Below are 18,933 nucleotides of genomic sequence, written 5' to 3'. Positions count from 1 at the left end.
TTCTGAATACAAGTCCTTTATCAGATATACGATTTGCAAACCTTTTTTTCCCCAAGAAACAAAAAAATCTTTTTTTTTCCTAAACACGGTTATTTTTTAAAAAGATAAAAACTTCAAAGTGAAGTTCCCTTGTGGTACATTAACAGGCCAATCATGATTCACTTTGTTTCAAAATATTATGTAAGTACTTTTAAAAAGCAACTTTTAACTTTTATTTTAGAATACTTGGAAAATGTAGATAAGCACAAAATAGGATAGTAAAATTCCACAGATAATCTTCAGTAACATTATTTGCTTCCAGCCTTTTGGTTTTTTCTGCGAACATACCTTTATTTAAAATATAAAAAGGGGACCATTTAAATATTATAAACATTAGTTTCATCGCTGGCAAGCAAGACACAAAAACCTCTGAATGATTCAAGTAGAAAATTTATTAAAATAACAGTTGGTCATGCCTAGTGAGTGACAGAGGACCAGGCTGCGTCTCCTCTTCAGGTTAAGGTACGGCTAGGTACTGGAATTAGTGCCAAGGAAGAGTGTTTCCCAAGGGGGCACAGTGGAAGGGCCCCTCTCAGAACTACAAGGGAGACACTGCCCTAAACAGCCCCCATCCTGCGGGGGCCGGGGTTGTTTTTGTCCCCCAAGGCCTGGCTGCCTCTTCCGGCTTTGCCGGTCGGTGGCCTCCCCTCTCGCCGCCCACCCTGGGTCCTGGACCTCCTGCATCCCTGTCGCCGGACGCAGCGCTCAGCCCGGCCAGACCAAGGGGCCGCTGACCGTCCTCCAGTTCCGAGTCTTCGTCGGCCGCTCGCGGGTCTGGAACAACCTGGCCTCGGCCCCGGGATCGATCCGAAGATCTCGTCGGCGCGGTGAGGGCACCGTCCTTTCCTCCCACCCCGCGACCTGCTCGACGTGAAACGGCCCAAGCTGTACTTCACTTGCGGCGGCAGCCCCTTTGTCCGTGCACAGGTTCAGGTGGAGACCACCCGGGCCGGACCTCACGGCCGAGCCCGTCGCAGACCCAGGCTCCCGCCCGGGACAGGGCCGGCAGCGCCGCCCGGAGGCCCTTGCTCCGGCGCCCGGGTTCCGCGCCTCCCCGCGGGTGGGACAGGCAGAGGTAGAGGCGCCGAGAAGCCGGAACCTTCACAGCCCCGAGGGAAGCGCCGCGGCCCCGAGGTGGGCTCGCCGCAGGGGCGGGGGCGCCGCATCCGGGTGAGCGCGCGGCGCCCCCGCCTCCCCCGCGCAGCCGCACGGGCCGCCGCCGCCGCCAGCACGCCGCGAGCTGGGAGGACCGCGCCCAAGCGGCCTGCGTGGGCGGCCCTGCGGCCCCGGACCGCCGCGCTGAGGCGGTCCCAAGCGAGCAGCAGCTGCGGCGGCAGCAGCATGCGGGGTGGCCCGGAGTAGCGCGCCGAGCCCGCGAGGCCCCGCGCGGAGGAGGGGGCAGGCGCGGCGGAGGCGGGGCCCGCGTCGGGCCCGCCCGCCCGCCGGGGGAGCCGCCGGCAGTGGTCGAGGAGGCGGCGCGGCGGACGGCGGCCCGAGAGTAGCGCCCGCGCTGCGGCCCGCGGGACCGCGCCGCGACCGCCCGGGCCGGCCCCGAGGAGCGCCCGCCGCCGCCGCCGCCGCCGCGTGCGGACCGAGGTGAGTGTCCGCCCGCGCCCGGGCCGTCCCGGAGCCGCGGCCGCTGACGCGGAGCCGGGGGAGGAGGAGGCGGAGGAGGCCCGGCCGCGTCCGCGTCTCCTGTCCCTTTGTGGCCGGCGCGGCCGGGGCGCGGGCTCGCTGGGCGCGGGGTCCGGGTCGGGGACTCGGAGGCTGCTGGACACGCGGCGTCTCTGGTTGGCCGCTGCGGCGAGAAGCGAGTTTCCGTCCTAGTTTGACATTGAGTTAGAACCGTTTTTCTTTAGAAGACGGAAGTTTGTTTTATTGACCAAAATACAGCTAAATATGGCTCCTGGGTTCGGTCCGGCGGTGTGGTACTTGGAGCCGCGGTGCCAGGCTGACCCCCGCCCGGCCGGCGCGACGCGGGAGGGGAGGACACGCGGGCGGCCCGGGTTGGGGGCTTCCGGCCCACTACCCGCGAAGAGGACCCGGCCGTGAATTAGCAGACGTCTGTGGTTGGGAAGTAGCGGGCGTTAGGTAATGTAGTACAGCTTCCTGGAAGAATGAATGAATGAAATGTCATTTACTCACCCATAATCAGTGCAATGCCCATTTAAAGATTTGCCAGGAATTGTGATGATTTGCAGTGTCATTGCCTCTCTGGTCAGCCTTGCTAAGTGAAGGCCCCCTCCTCCGAACTTGTGACCTTGGCCTCATTCACAGAGCCGCTAAGCTAACCAGACGGGCTTGGCATTTTCTGGCAAGTGTGGGCAATGGTCAGAGTAGTCTTTGTGATTGTGAACTGTTTCTGGAGGGCAGAGATCATACCTTGTGCTTAATATCAACACACTGATCTATAATAATTCTTGTCAAGAACTCTGAGAGGGTGGGGTGGGATGGGTGGGTATTTTGTCCTCATTTCACAAATGAAGTTGAGGCCCTAAGAAGTTGTAACTTTACAGGGCGCAAGCTAAGCAGCAGAGTTGGGATTCACACCTAGGTCTTATTAATCCAGTGCTTTTTACATTACATTTGTGTCTGGACTTGGGTTGTCCATTGTGGTAGCCACTAACCACATGTGGCTATTTAAATTAATTAAAATTAAAGTTTTGAAAATTCACTAGCCACATTACAAGTGTTCAGTAGCCAAATGTGACCGGTGGTTACTATTGAACAGCACTTGTCTAGACCATATATCCATTGGCTTATTCACTAAATATTTGTTGAGTGCCATATGTCTATGAGGCATAGTTTTAAGTCCTGGGTATAGCATGGTGAATAGGAGAGGCAAAATGTCTCTTGGCTTCATGGAGCTTGCATTCTACGTGATAGTTTAAGGGATGTTTCCTTGGTACCTTCAGTGCTTTGCTAATGCAAAGTGTGGTTCGTGAACCAGCAGCAGCATCTCTGTCACCTGGGAGTTTGGAAGAAATGCAGAATCTCAGGTCCCAAGCCACATCAACTGAATGAGTATCTGTTAAAGTGATTCAACAGGTCACAGGTGATAGATCTCAGATCTCAAGTGATTTGTTTTCATACTGAAGGCCTTATTCAGAACACCAGTGATAACTGGGTTTAACAAATGTCCTGATGGATTGTTTGGTAGGGCTCTTAAGCCAACTTTGAATGCCTTGGGAACACTCATCATTTACACAAATACTTGTTAAATGCCTGGCTTCTGTAGTAGAGTGTCAGCTTTATGAGAGCAGAGATTGTGTCTTCCTTTTCCAGCCATGTATCTTCAAAGACTGCACAGTGCCTGGTAAGCAGTAGGCACTCAATAAATGCTTCTTGAGTATATTAATGAGCCTGTTCAGAAGTCAAAAGTAGTTAATCCCAAGCAATTCAGGCAAGGTAATATTCAGGGCAGCGGGTAAGAGCATAGGACCAGAATCAAAATGAAGGTGGTAGGTCCGTGTGTAGCTTTTCAGCTCTAAGCCCCAGCTACCCTGGCCTGAGTTTCATTTCCTGGTTCCCTTGCATGCCCTATCTCTTTCTCTTTTTAATAATATAAAATAATATTTATACATTTGAATCTTAATCATATCTTAGTGCCACATACATATGTATATGTGTATGTATATTATTTTTAAAAAACTAAATTCCAGACTTTATTAGGATTTCACCAATTTTCCCATTAATATCCTCTTTCTGTTCCAGAATCCTGTCCAGGGTACCACATTGCACCACATTGTATTTAGTCATCATGTCTCCTTAGTCTTTGGTCTGTGGCAGTTTCTCTGTTTTCCTTGTTTTGTGTAACTTTGGTAGCCTTGAGGAGTACTGTCCTGGCTGTCTTCAGTGGGCAGCTTTCCATAGACCAGATAGGATCATCTAATACTGGGAAAAGGCTCTCATATTCAGGAAAGTAAGGCCCTGACAGGAATAGCTATTTCTGCTGGTATTTGTCTGTTTATGTAATATATACATCTATTATGCTTCTGTAACAACTTACAACTGTAGTACTTTGTTTTCAGTAGCAGATTCTTGGGATACAGTTCTTAATTGGTTGAGATTCAGAAGAGGGTTACAACATTGCAAATGTGAACCAGTATTTTAAAATATACTGAGTTTTTATTTTATTATGGGTTAAGAGCTGGGCTGAGGTGGAGGGGCTAGGAAAAAGGAGAGATTAGCTAAAAGAGGCAGTGGGTCAGAGAGGGACCATGGTGCACGGAGTGACAGATACTGCAGGAAAGAAGACTGGGGCAACTGCATAGAAGGGAACTAGAAGTGAATACTTGCTGTTCGTTCATTGACTCAGTTAATATTTATTGGGCGCTTATTGTGTGCCAGTCCAGTGGTAGATACTCAAGATAACTGGGGTTGGACAGCATTAGATAAACATGCAGGTAAGTACATAATAATTAAACTTGTGATGAGTGCTAGAAAGAAAAGGTAAAGGGTGCTGGAGAGACTGTGTTTGTGTGGTGGTGGGGAGCTGCTTGCTTTTGGTTGGCTGGGTTGGTAAGGAAGTCTTCTCTCATTTGCATTCCTCGCTCCAGCTTTTGGGGACCTTCCATTGTTACCCCCACACTGCTTATTCCATCTTTTTGTTATTTCACAACACACATGCCCCTTTCTTCATAGGCACTGTGTTTATCTTTAGCTACGAGTCTTTACATAAGATTTCTTCTTCCCAAGACATCCCCATCTCCGCTTCCACTTGTGGAAGTGCTACCTCTTGTTCAAGGATTTGCTCAAATCTCATCTCCTTTATGAAGTCTTTCACTGTTGATTTATGCCTGTGTTTGTCACTCTACTTGAGTTTATGGTGTTTGAGGGTACGGATAATATTTTACGTTTATATCTATGTGTCCGCAGTCCACCACAAAGCCAAAATTAATAAAGAGTTGTTAAGAAGGTAGATCTATTCTGAAGTGTTAACATTTGGGTGATGAATCTTAGAGTAGAGAGTGAAGGTCCAGTTTTGGGCTTTTTTGTGTGTGTGTGTGATGAAAGAAAGTGCAGCATTTATTTCAGGGCACCAAGCAAGGATTTAGGGACAGCTAGTGCTCAAAAAGCCCAAACTCTGGGCTTTTTTAAATTAAACTTTTTTTGGCGGCATAATTGTAGATCCACATGGAGTTACAAGAAATAATTCTGAAAGATCCCATGTACCCGTTACCCAGTTGCTCCCAGTGGTATCATGTAAAACTGTAGTGCAATATCAGACCCATGAGAGTGTCATTGATATAGTCAAGAACATTTCCATCAGCACAGGGTTTCTGCATGTTCTGTTATAGCCATACCCTCTTCCCTCCCAGTTCCATACACTCCTTAAGTCCTGACAATCAGGATGTGATTGTTCTCCATTTCTATAATTTTGTCCTTTCAAGAATGTTTTATACATGGAGTCATATAGTAAGTACCTTTTGGAATTGGCTTTTGCCCCCCATGCCCCGCCCCTCCCAGCATAATTCTCTGGAGACTCATCGAGGTATTGGGTGTATCAATAGTTGCTTCCTTTTTATTGCTGAGTAGTATTTCATAGTATGGATGTACTTTTATGGTTCTTTTAACCATTTACCTTTTGAAGGACATTTGTTGTTTCCAGTTTTGGCTATTATAGCACCATTGGTTGAAAAGGCAACATTGTTTCCTCCATTGAATTGCTTTTATGTATGTAAAAAAAAAATCGGTTGGGTATACTTATATGCGTTTATTTCTGGGTTCTCTGTTCTGTTCCATTGATCTATGTGTCTGTCCTTCCACCAGTATTGTACAGTCTTGGTTACTGTGCAATATAATAAGTCTTAAGTAGGTGTAGAATGATTCCTCCCACTTCATTCTTTTTCAGAATTGTATTAGCTGTTCTTTCCTTTGCTTCTCCATATAAATTGTAGAATAATCTTGTTTATATTTATAAAAAGTCTTACTGGAATTTTGATAGGAATTGCATTAGACCTATATATCAATTTGGGGAGAATTGTTGTCTTACTATGTTGTTTCTTCCAATCTATGAACATGGTATGTCTCTCCATTTATTTAGATCTTCTTTGATTTCTTTCATTAGCATTGTGTAGTTTTATCATACAAGTCTATGTTTTGTTAGATTTTGTTGGGTTTTTGTTAGATTTACATGTAAGTATTTGTATTTTGAACAATTGAAAATGGTATTGTATTTTACAGGCAGCTTATGCAGCTCAGTATCAAAAAAACAAACAACCCAATCCAAAAATGGGCAGAAGACCTAAATAGACATTTCTCCAAAGAAGATATACAGATTGCCAACAAACACATGAAAGGATGCTCAACACCACTAATCATTAGAGAAATGCAAATCAAAACTACAATGAGGTATCACCTCACATTGGTCAGAATGGCCATCATCATAAAAATCTACAAAGAAATGCTGGAGTGGGTGTGGAGAAAAGGGAACCCTCTTGCACTGTTGGTGGGAATGTAAATTGAGAGAGCCACCATGGAGAACAGTATGGAGGTTCCTTAAAAAACTAAAAATAGAACTCCCATATGACCCAGCAATCCCACTACTGTCATATACCCTGAGAAAACCATAATTCAAAAGGAGTCATGAACCACAATGTTCACTGCAGTACTATTTACAGTAACCAGGACATGGAAGCAACCTAAGTGTCCATCGACAGATGAATAGATAAAGAAGATGTGGCACATATATACAATGGAATATTACTCAGCCATAAAAAGAAACGAAATTGAGTTATTTGTAGTGAGGTGGATGGACCTAGAGTCTGTCATACAGAGTGAAGTAAGTCAGAAAAAGAAAAATAAATACCATATGCTAACACATATATATGGAATCTAAAAAAAAAAATGGTTCTGAAGAACCTAGGGGCAGGACAGGAATAAAGACGCAGACGTAGAGAATGGACTTGAGGACACAGAGGGGGGGAAGGAAGCTGGGATGAAGTGAGAGAGTGGCATTGACATATATACACTACCAAATGTAAAATAGATAGCTAGTGGGAAGCAGCCGCATAGCACAGGGAGATCAGCTCGGTGCTTGTGACCACCTAGAGGGGTGGATTAGGGAGGGTGGGAGGGGGACACAAGACGGAGGGGATATGGAGATATATGTACATGTATACCTGATTCACTTTGTTATAAAGCAGAAACTAACAACATTGTAAAGCAATTATACTCCAATAAAGATGTTAAAAAATGGTATTGTATTTTAAATTTTGGTGTCCATGTGTTTATTGCTAGTAGAAGTATTAACTTTCTTATGTTGATCTTGTATCCTGCAGTCTTGTGGAACCCATTTTTTAGTTCTAGGAGTTTTTCTGTAGATTCCTTCAGACTTTCTAAGTAGACAACCATGTCTTGTCTACATAGGGGCAGTTTTATTTCTTCCTTTTCAATCTGCATGCTGTTTACTTCCTCTTCTTGCTTTATTGCACTGGCGAAAACTTCTAGTACTATGTTTAATAAGAATAATAAGAGAGGGCGTTTTTGCCTTGTTTCTGATCTTAGGGAGAAAGCATTCAGTCTTTCACTATGTTTTGGGTCAGTCTCTGCCAATCCATAGTGATGCTGTTGGCTAGAAATGACTGGTACTCACCTGGGCCTGTGGTGAGCCCCCGCACAGACATTTCCCCTTCTGGAGGAGCCAGTTTTGTGTCTGGACTGGCCCTTGTGCTCTTACAGTGATTGTAAGACACACCTCTGCAACAACCATAAGGGAAGTTTGAAAAGAAAAGGTTTATTACTTACAGGTCCTGGAGGAGGGTACATGGCATGCCTGAGGCCACACAACGAGGTTGTGGGTAAAGAGTGCAGACCTGGGTTTCTGCTTTTTTGTGGGGTTGATGGTGAGGGGCATAGGGTTTTGTAGATTCTCTCTTTATTGGTGAATGTAAGACATAAGAGCAGGAATTAGGTCACAGGAAGGGAAAAGCAAGCTGTCAAATGGTCAGTTATCTAATGACTAGAGCTTTCTTAAAGAAAAAAAAGTAACTTTATGGGTGGGGCGGCATGGCTCTTTATCTAGCTGTGTAGCTGGCAATGTGTTTATTCAAGATGGATGTCTTTGAACTGGATGCCTGGGAAATCAAAAGCTTAATGTCAGGCATTTACATTGTACAATCAAAAAAGCTAGTTGTCAGGTACTTATACTACACACTATTAAATATAGTGTTAACTGTACGGTTTTTCTAGATGCTCTTCATCAAGTTGAGGACATTCCCTTCTGTTTCTGTCTCTGAAAGTTTTTGGCATGAATGGGTGTTGAATTTCATTAAGTGCTTTTTGCGCATTGATCTTTATATGTTCATGTAATTTTTTTCTTTAGCCTATTGATGTGATGGATTATTTTGATTGATTTTTAATTGAGCCAGCCTTGCATTCCTGGAATAAACCCCACTTGGTCATGGTGTATTATCCCTTTTTTTTTTTTTTTTTGCGGTACCTGGGCCTCTCACTGCTGTGGCCTCTCCCGTTACGGAACATAGGCTCCGGACGCGCAGGCCCAGTGGCTATGGCTCACGGGCCCAGCCGCTCTGCGGCATGTGGGATCTTCCCGGACCAGGGCACGAACCCGTGTCCCCTGCATCGGCAGGTGGACTCTCAACCACTGCGCCACCAGGGAAGCCCCATATTATCCCTTTTATATTTTGCTGAGTTCAGTTTACTAACATTTTGTTGAGGACTTTTTGCATTTACATTCACGGGGGCATTTAGCAGTATAAATTTTCCTCTAAGCACTGTTTTAGCTGTGTCCCACAAATTCTGTTTTATTTTTATTTTCACTCAGTTCAGTATGTTTTTATTTCCCTGAGACTTTGACCCATGGATTATTTAGAAGTGTGTTGTCTGGTTTCCAGGTGTTTGGAGATTTTCGTGTTATCTTTCTGGTTTTGGTTTTTACTTCAATTCTGTTGTGGTTGGAGAATACAGTCTGTATGTTTCAGTTCTTTTAAATGTGTTTAGGCTTGTTTTATGGCTTAAAGTATAGTCTGTCTTGGTATATGTTCTGTGGACACTTGGTTAGAATGTGTTTTCTGCTGTTGAGAGGAGTGTTTTATAAATTTCATATATGTTGTTTAGATTCTGTTGGTTGATAGTGTTGTTGAGTTCTTCTATACCCTTGCTGGTTTTCTACCTAGGTATTCTATCAACTCTTGAGAGAGGGATGTTGAAGTCTCAACTATATTTGTGGATTTGTCTGTTTCTCCTTTTAGGTTATATCAGTTTTTAGCTTTACATATTTTTCAGCTCTCTGCTGCATACACATTTAGGGTTGCTGTGTTTTCGTGGTGGGTTGACACTTTCTGTCACTACATAATGTCCTTCTCTGTCTCTAGTAATTCTCTTTGCTCTGAATTCTACTCTTATCTGATATTAACATAGTTGCTACTTTTCTTTTTCCTTTGATTGCTTTCCTTTAATTGTTTGGATGTTATATCCTTTTCCATTCTTTTAATTCCAATCTACCTAAACTGTTATGTTTGAATTAAGTGTCTTGTAGACAGCATATACTTGGATCATGTTTTTTAGTTGATTCTAGCAATCTTTGTCTTTTTCATTGATGCATTTAGACCATTTACAATGAATGTTATTATTGATCTGTTAGAGCTTAAGTCTGCCATTTAATTTTTTGTTTATTCCCTCTGTTTTTTGTTTCTCTGGGTATTCCCCCACTGCTCCTCCTCCCAGCTTCCTGTGGGTTACTTGAACATTTTTTTTTACAATTCCATTTTAATTTATACTGTTTTTGAGTGTATTTCTTTGTATAGTTTTTTTTGTTTTGTTTTTGTTTTTTTGTTTCTTGCAGTACACGGGCCTCTCACTGTTGTGGCCTCTCCCGTTGCGGAGCACAGGCTCCGGACGCACAGGCTCAGCGGCCATGGCTCACGGGCCCAGCCGCTCCGCGGCATGTGGGATCTTCCCGGACCGGGGCACGAACCCGTGTCCCCTGCATCAGCAGGCGGACTCTCAACTGCTGCGCCACCAGGGAAGCCCTGTATAGTTTTTTTAAATTAAAAATATTTTTACTGGTTGATTTAGGTATTACATTATATATACCTGGCTAATCATTGTCTAGTGGTGTCATCATTTTTCCTGTTCAGATGAAGCGCAGAAACCTTACTTCCCTATACATCCCTTTACCTGCCCACATTTTTTTTTTCTTTGTGGTACGCGGGCCTCTCACTGTCGTGGCCTCTCCCGTTGCGGAGCACAGGCTCCGGACGCGCAGGCTCAGCGGCCATGGCTCATGGGCCCAGCCGCTCCGCGGCATGTGGGATCTTCCCGGACCGGGGCACGAACCCGTGTCCCCTGCATCGGCAGGTGGACTCTCAACCAGTGCGCCACCAGGGAAGCCCTACCTGACCACATTTTAATACAATTGTATTTATTTCTTTTAAAAACATTTACAAGTGCGCTAGACACTGTGTTATAGTTTTGCTTTCACAAACATAAATTAGTAAACTCAAGGGGAGAAGGAAAGCCTATTTATCTGTATTTTTGCTTACTGTGTTTTCTCTTGATGTGTCAGCATTCCTTCTCTTATCATTTCTTTTTTGTTTTTTAGAACTTCCGTTAGCCATTCTTAAGGGTATGTCTGCTGGCCACAGATTTTCTTTGTTTTCCTTCATTTGGGGATGACCTGATTTGCTCTTCATTCCTGAAGCATATTTTCTTTGGGTATAGGATTCTGTGTTGATCTTTTCTTCCAGCACTTGAAAAATGTTGTACCACTTACCTCTGGCCTCCCTGGTTTCTGATGAGAAATCCACTGTCTGAATAGTTTTTCCTCTGTAGTTAAGGTGTCTTTTATCTATCACTGTCCTCAGGATTTTTTCTTTATTTTTAGTTTTTAGAAATTTAATTGTGATAAATGTTGGTTTGGATTTCTTTGGGTTTATCCTGTTTGCATTCACTCAGCTTCCTGAACCTGTAGGTTTGTGTCTCTTTCCAAATTTGGGAAGTTTTCACCATTATTTCCTGAGTGCAAGTGCTTTTTCAGCAAACTCTCTTTCTTTCTTTTCAAGACTCTGATGACTTGAATGTTAGATCTTTTGTTATGGTCCCACAGGTTCCTAAGGTTGTCAATTCTTCTTTAGTTTATTTCTTTCTGTTGTTCAGTTTGAGTAATTTCTGTTTTTGTATCTTCGAGTTTCTTTGTCCCTTCCATTCTGCTGTTGAGTTCATCAACTTAGCTTTTTATTTCAGTATTTTTCAGCTCTAAAATTTCCATTTTGTTCTTATTTGTATCTTCTGTTTCTTTGTTGAGGTTATTTATTTGTTTCATTTATTTATTTTGAAATTTCTTGTTGAAGCATTTCTGTCACAGCTGCATTATAATCATTCTCAGATAATTCTGACATCTCTGTCATTTTGGTGTTGGTATCAGTGTCTTTTTCATTTAGTTTGAGGTCATCCTGACTTTTGGTATGGTGAGTGTCTTTTTTTTTTTTTATTAAAACCTGGAAATTTTCATATTCTGTGAAATTCTGGATCTTATTTAAGCCTTTGTTTTAGCTGGCTTTTTTTTGACACCACTCCAGCAGGGGTAGGGGTGGCATGTGGTGCTACCTTGTTATTGCTAGGAGGAATTAGAAGTACAGCCTCCCCACTTGGCCTCCCTTGACCCAAGAAGTAAAGTGTTTTGTTACTGTCAGATGGGGTTAGAGGTCCAGGATTCTCAGGGGACATGATATGGAAGGGTGCCTTGTTACCAGCTGACATGGATGAAAGCCTGGGCTCCCTACTTGGCCTCCTTAGCACCAGTCTAGTGTGGATGGGGTTGGGGTGCCTTGTTACAGCCTGGTGAGTATATGGAAATTTAAGCTACCTACCTGACCTTTGCTGGCCTGGGTGGGCCACAGTTTTTTCTGTGGTTTTTGTCTGGAGTAGTCATTTTTTTCCCTTAGCATTTTCTGTCTTGCTAAGATGTCCCTTTTTTGGTCCTTTGGCTAGAGAGAGCAGGCTTTTGTTGGGCTTTTTTTGGTCTGTGCCTGTTGGCATTTCCAGTTGGCCAGCTTCTTCACTTCCAAGTTTGGGATATATGAGGCAAAAATAAAACCCAGGGTAGTCACCATTGTGTTGTTCCTCAGGGCCTGAGGTCTTGCCAGTCTGCCTTCTTCTCTCCACATTTAAGAGTCTTCTTATGTTTGTTTCATATGCACTCTCCAGAATTTTTAGTTGTAGTTAGTGGGAGGAATAAGGAAAAGTACATCTACTCCATCTTCCTGGAAGCAAATGTCCTGAAGGACCAGTTTTTAACATTTTCCCTTTGTCACAGACTGATTCTTTTCTAACATATGTAAAGTATGAATTATAAGAAAAATGAAACTAAAAGCCTACAATATATAACTTACAATTTTTTATTGTTAGATTCAGTAGATGTAAAAGTTCTGTAACATTGCCGTCAAAGTTTCTAAGTGCTTACTGTCAATCTCTGTACTTACTCTTCACGGAGTAGGTGGGTGCAAGCAGTTTGCTGTCTAAGGACCACACTTTGACTAGCACTGCCTTGGGTATGACTACTTGATTCTTTTTGAAACTAGAAGTCAGTGATCAGCCATTCAGTTTAGTTTCTCCTCTGCTATTTTCCTTGTATTTTTGTAGGGATGTCTTCAATGTGAAACTCTTTTAATCCTTAAGGAGAAGGAATGTTTTAGGGCAGCTGTTTCATTAGTGATCAGTTCAGAGTGCACCTCTGATTTTATGTGACTTATTTCTCCTTTAATTTTTAGAGTTCTTATAAAATGTTATAAGTTATAGAATAAATTCCTACAAGTGTTTAAAGAATCCTTTACAATCATTGTAATTATAACTTCTAATGTTACATAGAGAACATATGGTGGTTTTTGGTTCTGTAAAGATGTGTAAATGTAGGTTTCTGGCCTGTAATCTTTTGGTTGGTGACCTTAGCTGTGGGATAAACACTAAAGACACTAGATAAACCGTTTTGGGGAGACTTGAGGTGAATTGAAGGTAGTTCTTCAGTTTAGATGTCATGGTTTTTGCTAGATCTTTGTGTCCTTGGTAGTTACGACTTCCTTCTTGTTAAAAAAAATTTTTTTTTTAAGTATCAGTTCAGTTATAAAAAGGAGTAGAATTTGCATTTGTTGGTAAAGCCACATGCTAAGTTATTGGATTAGTCTTTGGAAATTGCACATTGCAGTTTATATTTATTGTTTCTCTTAAGGTTAAAGAGTGAGTGAAATTTTCTGGGAATGTTATAATTCTCATTTTTCCATCTCTAGGGATTTGTGAGTTATCAATAAACACTTTTCTAGTATTTACCAGTCCCTGTGTGTGGCAGGGGCTGTAGAGGGTAAGTGAGGCCAGACTGCTTCAGAGAGAAGTCCGTATTCTGCTCATAGTCAAGCCGCAGAATTAGTTTTAATTATTTTAAGTGTTTTCATGCAGAGAGAACACTACCTGATGAAATAGGACTGTTGTAGGGAGAGCAGCCATGAGAGTTTCTCAACTTCTACCCAGAAATAGGGGCATAAGAGAACTAAAACAGTTTTGCCACTCGGCATGGAGAATGGTGGTAAGATGGTCTCTGATCTGAAACTTGGGAGAGGAGTGAGAAAGTAGAGGGAAGAAGAGGATGGTTAATTGTAGACTAGGAGTCTCTGAATAGGGCTGGAAATCCTATGATGAGCAGCCTCTGGGGCATTTCAGTGCATGAGCTATAAGGACACTCCTGGAGAGAAAGGAGCTTTGTGGTAGAAGCTTTCGACTGGAGATGTCCTTGAGTTAGAGGAAGGGGTGTAACACTGGCAGCTTATCAGCCAGTGTTTATCAGCTGGTGTAGTGGGCTCTTACCTCAGAAGGGGAAGTTTGAGGAGTATTAGAGAAACAAGGAGTTGGTTCAGATAGACTGGGATGTAAGCTATTGACAGTTGGAGATGGTGCTGCAAAACACAAATAAGACACAATATGTGTAGCACTTATCAGTGCCAGGCACTATTCCAAGTGTTTTACGTATACTAGTTCATTTAATCGTTATAACAGTCCTTGGAGGTAACTACTTTTATCATTATCCCCATTGTTTAGAGGAAGGATGGAGGAACTGTAGCCCAGGGAAGTTAAGTGGCGAAGCTGGGATGTGCACCTTCCCTGTGTCTGTGCATTTAACGTGGCAGTCTGGCTCCAGAGTTTATGGTCTTAACCACTAAGCTAGATTGCCTGGTTAGAATAGTGTGGACAAGATTAATAGGGTCTTTGAATACCAAGCAGAAGCATATGGACATTATTTGGAGGACAGTAGGGAGACATTGAAGGATTTTGATGGGACTGTTGATTGATATCAGAATTGAACTTTAAAATACATGTAGATGGATGATTTTTATTTTAAGACTAGAGGTAGGACTTGAGACTAATGCACCAGTCTAGTTGACCATGTATACAGGAACATATAGCTGCATTTTTAGAGATGGAATCAGATGTTCTTGTCAGTGGATGAAGGAAAGAGAAGTCAGTCACTGGACCTCTAGGAGAATATCACCATTAACAGAAATGGAAAAAAACAGGAGAGTTTGTTTGAGGATAGTTACTGAGTGTGTCTTGAGACATGTCCAGTTGCAGGTGCCAGAGAGGGACTCCAGGTGGAGCTGTCCTGTGGCCATCATAATTGTGGAACTTGATCTTGGCAGGAGAGGTCAGTTCTGGAGGTACAGATAAGCATGAGCAGCATGGAGTTGGTGAAAATAGGGAGTGGTGGAGAGGGCCAGGAAATGAATTCAAGGGGATGCTTACATTTGGGACTTCAGAGAAGGAAAGAGTCTTTTTTTTTTTTTTTTTTTTGCGGTACGGGGCCTCTCACTGTTGTGACCTCTCCCGTTGCGGAGCACAGGCTCCGGACGCGCAGGCTCAGCGGCCATGGCTCACAGGCCTAGCCGCTCCGCGGTATGTGGGATCTTCCCGGACTGGGGCACGAACCCACGTCCCCTGCATCGGTAGGCGGACTCCCAACCTCTGCGACACCAGGGAAGCCCGGAAAGAGTCTTTTACATCGTCATTGAGCAAATATTTATTGAGTGTCTGCTGTGGGCCAGGCTATGTGAATACACAGTGAACAAAACAGACATGGTTCCTGTGCTTGTTGATCATACAAACTTACGGGGTAGACAAAAATAGAGACAATTAAGTGAATAATGGGAGTTTTCACAACAAACAAACAAAATAAATAAAGGGGAAATGATGTTTCAGCTGAGACCCAGAGGTCAACAAAGATTTTAGTACAGAGAGTGGGGCAAGAAGATTCCAGGTAAAAAGAATGGTATGTGCAGAGGCCATGTAGCAGAAGAGGACTCACTCTTTTTAAGGAACTGAAAGATCACTGTGGCTGAAGGGCCACTGGTGCAGTGGAAAGTGAGGTGAGACACAGGGAGAGAAATCGGCAGGGATGATGGGACGGGTGATGCAGGACCTTAATCCCAGTGCTGTTGGAAGGCTCTGAGCAGGAGAGAGCCCTGTCTCAAATTTTAGGCAGATCACCCTGCTGCAGTGTGGAGAATGGATTCATGCAGGAGGTAGGATGGGTGGAAGAGAAGCGTGGAGACCAGTGAGGAGACTTGCAGGAGGCCTGGACTACAGTAGTGGCAGTGGGTTGTGTGAGGCTGAAGACGGCTCTAGTGTCTCTCTCAGCAGGCTGCTCGGGCCCTACCTGGCCTTCCCCTCAGTGGTGCTTTTTCCTCTATCACATCATGTATCGTGGTGATGCTCAGTTTATCCATCTGTGTTCCTTCTGGGCTGTGACTTCCTTAGGCAAAAGTAGGGACCTTCACTTACTGGTCTCTTAAGCACAGGTGCTTTCCAGCTGAGAAGTGAGCGGTAATGTTGAATAATAGATCAGCATGCGTACCTTTCGAGGTGCAAGACTGTGGTCAGGTTTAGACTGAGTCTTTCCTGTTTTTTTTTCCTTGAGAGAAACTCCAAGACCTGGGCTGGCTGGTGGCAGTGTTACAGGGGAGAGAGCGTGCTGACTGTGGGGCCTGTGTGGCCTTCAGAGGTGTTTTCAGGTGCCTGGCCATTGGAAGGTAGGGAGGAGAATTAGAAGAGAACAGAGTCAGGAAAGCCTTGAATTTGGGGGAGGAGGCCTTGTGAGGAATGACGGGCACTCCTGTGCAGTGCTGCTGGGCAGGCCGGAGTGTTGAGAGACTTGGTCTTCATATTTCCCTTAAACTTTCAGCAGTGGAAGACCATAGGCTTTGTTTAGTAACCAGACTGTAAGCCTGTGGCAGCAAGCTGCGGCCTGTTTACTCGCCACCTTCCAAACAGAAGTAAACAAAAATGATTATGAATTTAGGGGTGCTTTCTTCTCTCCATATGATGTCCACATGTTTCTGCATAAAAATACTACTGGAAGAGTAAGGAGACTAAGGTCATTTTTTTGCATTATTAAGTAACTTCTATTTTTTAAAATAGAAGTTGACATTTACATGGTAACATACCCTGACAGTACCAAAAGTTATACAGTGGAAAGTAATTCTTCCACCCCAGTATTATTTTTTAATGTGCAAATAAATGGAAGTCATAGATATTTCTGGGCCAGATGAGAGTTGCCTTAATTTTTTTTTTTTTGTAAATTAGAACATTATGAAGAGATATAATAACTAGGTTAGAGGGGAAAGAAACCACCAGTTAGATGCGATTTTCCGGTAGGCATTTTTAAGAAGTTAAATTTGGGGTACATTTTGAGAAATGGGAAACAGGAGAGCTTTGGGAGAGAACTTACGACACTGGGTGTTAGATATAGAAGTTAGGATAGATATGTCAGAGCAGAAAGAAGCACGAAGTCACTTAGCATGTGTTTATCTGAGCCCTGAAATGGAAAAACTTTTCTCCAGAGACTCAAAATGGGAACTAAAAACAGTAGCTAGATTCAGATTGGGCAGGAAGGTGGAAATAAGACAAATCAAAGTAGACAGGGATCTAGTGATGTAGACTAGGATAGTAAAAACAGAATTCCAGGAAAAAATTCTTGAGGACTTTAAACCTGAACCAAGCCAGCGGGATAACGTATACTGTTCTCTCACCTCTGAATAATCTCTGCCCTTACATATTATTGAGGTATAATAGAGTTTCATTATGAACATGAACCTTTTATATGCTAAAGTGTGCTGAACTAGGGAAAAAGCGTTTCCACCAGAGACAGACAGGGAAAGTCTCCCCCTTTATATTTTTGTATAGATTGCAGCAGTGAACCTGAGTAGACATATGTTTTTACAGTCTCTGCAATATTATACAAGGCAGGGAGAGGTAATTCTCCAAAAGGAAATTAGGATGGATGCTAGGCAGCTGAAAAGAATTGTCTCCTTTTCAATATCAAAGATTTTCATGATTCTTAAAGGGAACCCTCCTACACTGTTGGTAAGAATGTAAATTGGTGCAGACACTACGGATCCAGTATGGGGATTCCACAAAAAGTTAAGAATAGAACTACCATGTGATCCACTATCCCACTTCTGGGTGTTTATCCAAGAATAAAAAACACTAATTCGAAAAGGTGTATGTGCCCCTATGTTCATTGCAGCATTATTTACAATAGCCAAGATATGAAGACAACTTAAGTGCCCATCAACAGATGAGTGGATAAAGATGTGGTATATTGAATACATACACAATGGAATACTACTAAGTCATAAAGAAGTTGAAATCTTGCTATTTGCAGTAACATAGATGGACCTTGAGGGTATTATGCTAAGTGAAATAAGTCAGAGGAAGACTGAGTACCATATGATTTCACTCATATGTGGAATCTATAAAAAACAGAAAACCAAAGTAAATGAACAAACCAGACAAAACATATGTATGTGGAGAACAGAGTAGTGGTTACCAGAGGGGAAGAGGTGGAGGGAGGGTGAAATGGATAAAGGGGATCAACTGTATGGTGACAGATGGAAACTAAATTTTTGGTGGTGAGCACCCTGTAGGGTATACAGAAGTAGAAATATAATGTTGTACACATGAAACTTATATAATGTTACAAACCAGTGTTACCTCAATTAAAATTTTTTTCGTAATTCTTCACACTGTAGTAAATTACTTGTATAAGACAAATAATAGCTAGAACTTATTTAGTGCTTTGCTCAATACAATTTATACTGTGTCTGATATCAGCCCTTTACACGCTGCTTATTTAATCATCACAACAATCTTTTAATGTGGGTAACCACTTGTGTGAACTTACCCCATAATAGGTGTGAGAGCCAGGTGCAAACCTAGGTAGTGTGTGCTGCATTGCCTCTGTGCTTTTTAAAAAATTAGTTAATGCTTTTAAATAAAATTGAATTTTATTAATTTTATTGTATGTGCATATTTTTAAATGGTAGTACCATGTATCTCTTTCTCACACACACAGAAATGATGTAATTTATTCAGAAAGGTAGTGAGGCAGTTCTTCAGCTTCCCGAGGCTTCTTGGCTGTAGATTAGGAATCACTGGCTATCCTTGTATTGATGTGCAGTTCTCTCCCAGTCATGGCTTCTCTTCTCCCCACTGTGTGACCATCAGTGGTGGCCCTGAGTAATCTAAGGCAATCATGCTAGTCCATCCCCCTTGCTAGGGATTGATTCAGAAATAGGCATGTTAGAATTTTAGGCTGAGGAAAATCTGCTGAAGCTTCTGGGAAAGACTTTTTTCCTTGCCCAAGGCATGGGGAAGTGGCCACTCTCTTTGTGTAGACGTTGTCGGATTTGACTGTGAGGCTCTGAGCTGCTGCAGCAATCTTGTTAAACTCAAGGAGGAAAGCAGCTCCAGAAGGTGGCCGCAAGTATTGCAGAGGGATGGAGTGACAGTTGCTAGGCTGACAACTCTGAATTCCACCCTACCCCTGGACTAACAGTTATGTGAGCCAGTAAATTTCCTTATGTTTAAGCAGTTTGAGGTGTGATTTCT

At 43.1% G+C, this 18,933-nt stretch overlaps 1 protein-coding gene across 2 annotated transcripts in view; it reads left to right on the top strand.

The window, feature by feature from the left end:
* Positions 1 to 1,510: 1,510 nt before the first annotated feature.
* The window catches only part of GALNT1 (polypeptide N-acetylgalactosaminyltransferase 1), a 126,748-nt gene continuing 109,325 nt past the window's right edge, over positions 1,511 to 18,933 (top strand). The window contains exon 1 of one of the 2 annotated variants that reach the window (XM_060311205.2): positions 1,511 to 1,635. The gene's annotated coding sequence lies outside the window, so the exon portion shown is untranslated. The remainder of the gene's footprint in view (positions 1,636 to 18,933) is intronic. The other variant, XM_030876537.3, reaches the window with a different exon arrangement.

Source organism: Globicephala melas, chromosome 13 (assembly GCF_963455315.2).
Source record: "Globicephala melas chromosome 13, mGloMel1.2, whole genome shotgun sequence".
In the NCBI taxonomy this organism is placed as follows: domain Eukaryota; kingdom Metazoa; phylum Chordata; class Mammalia; order Artiodactyla; family Delphinidae; genus Globicephala; species Globicephala melas.
Note: the sequence above shows the minus strand (reverse complement) of the source record. Positions and strands in the feature narration are given on the sequence as shown.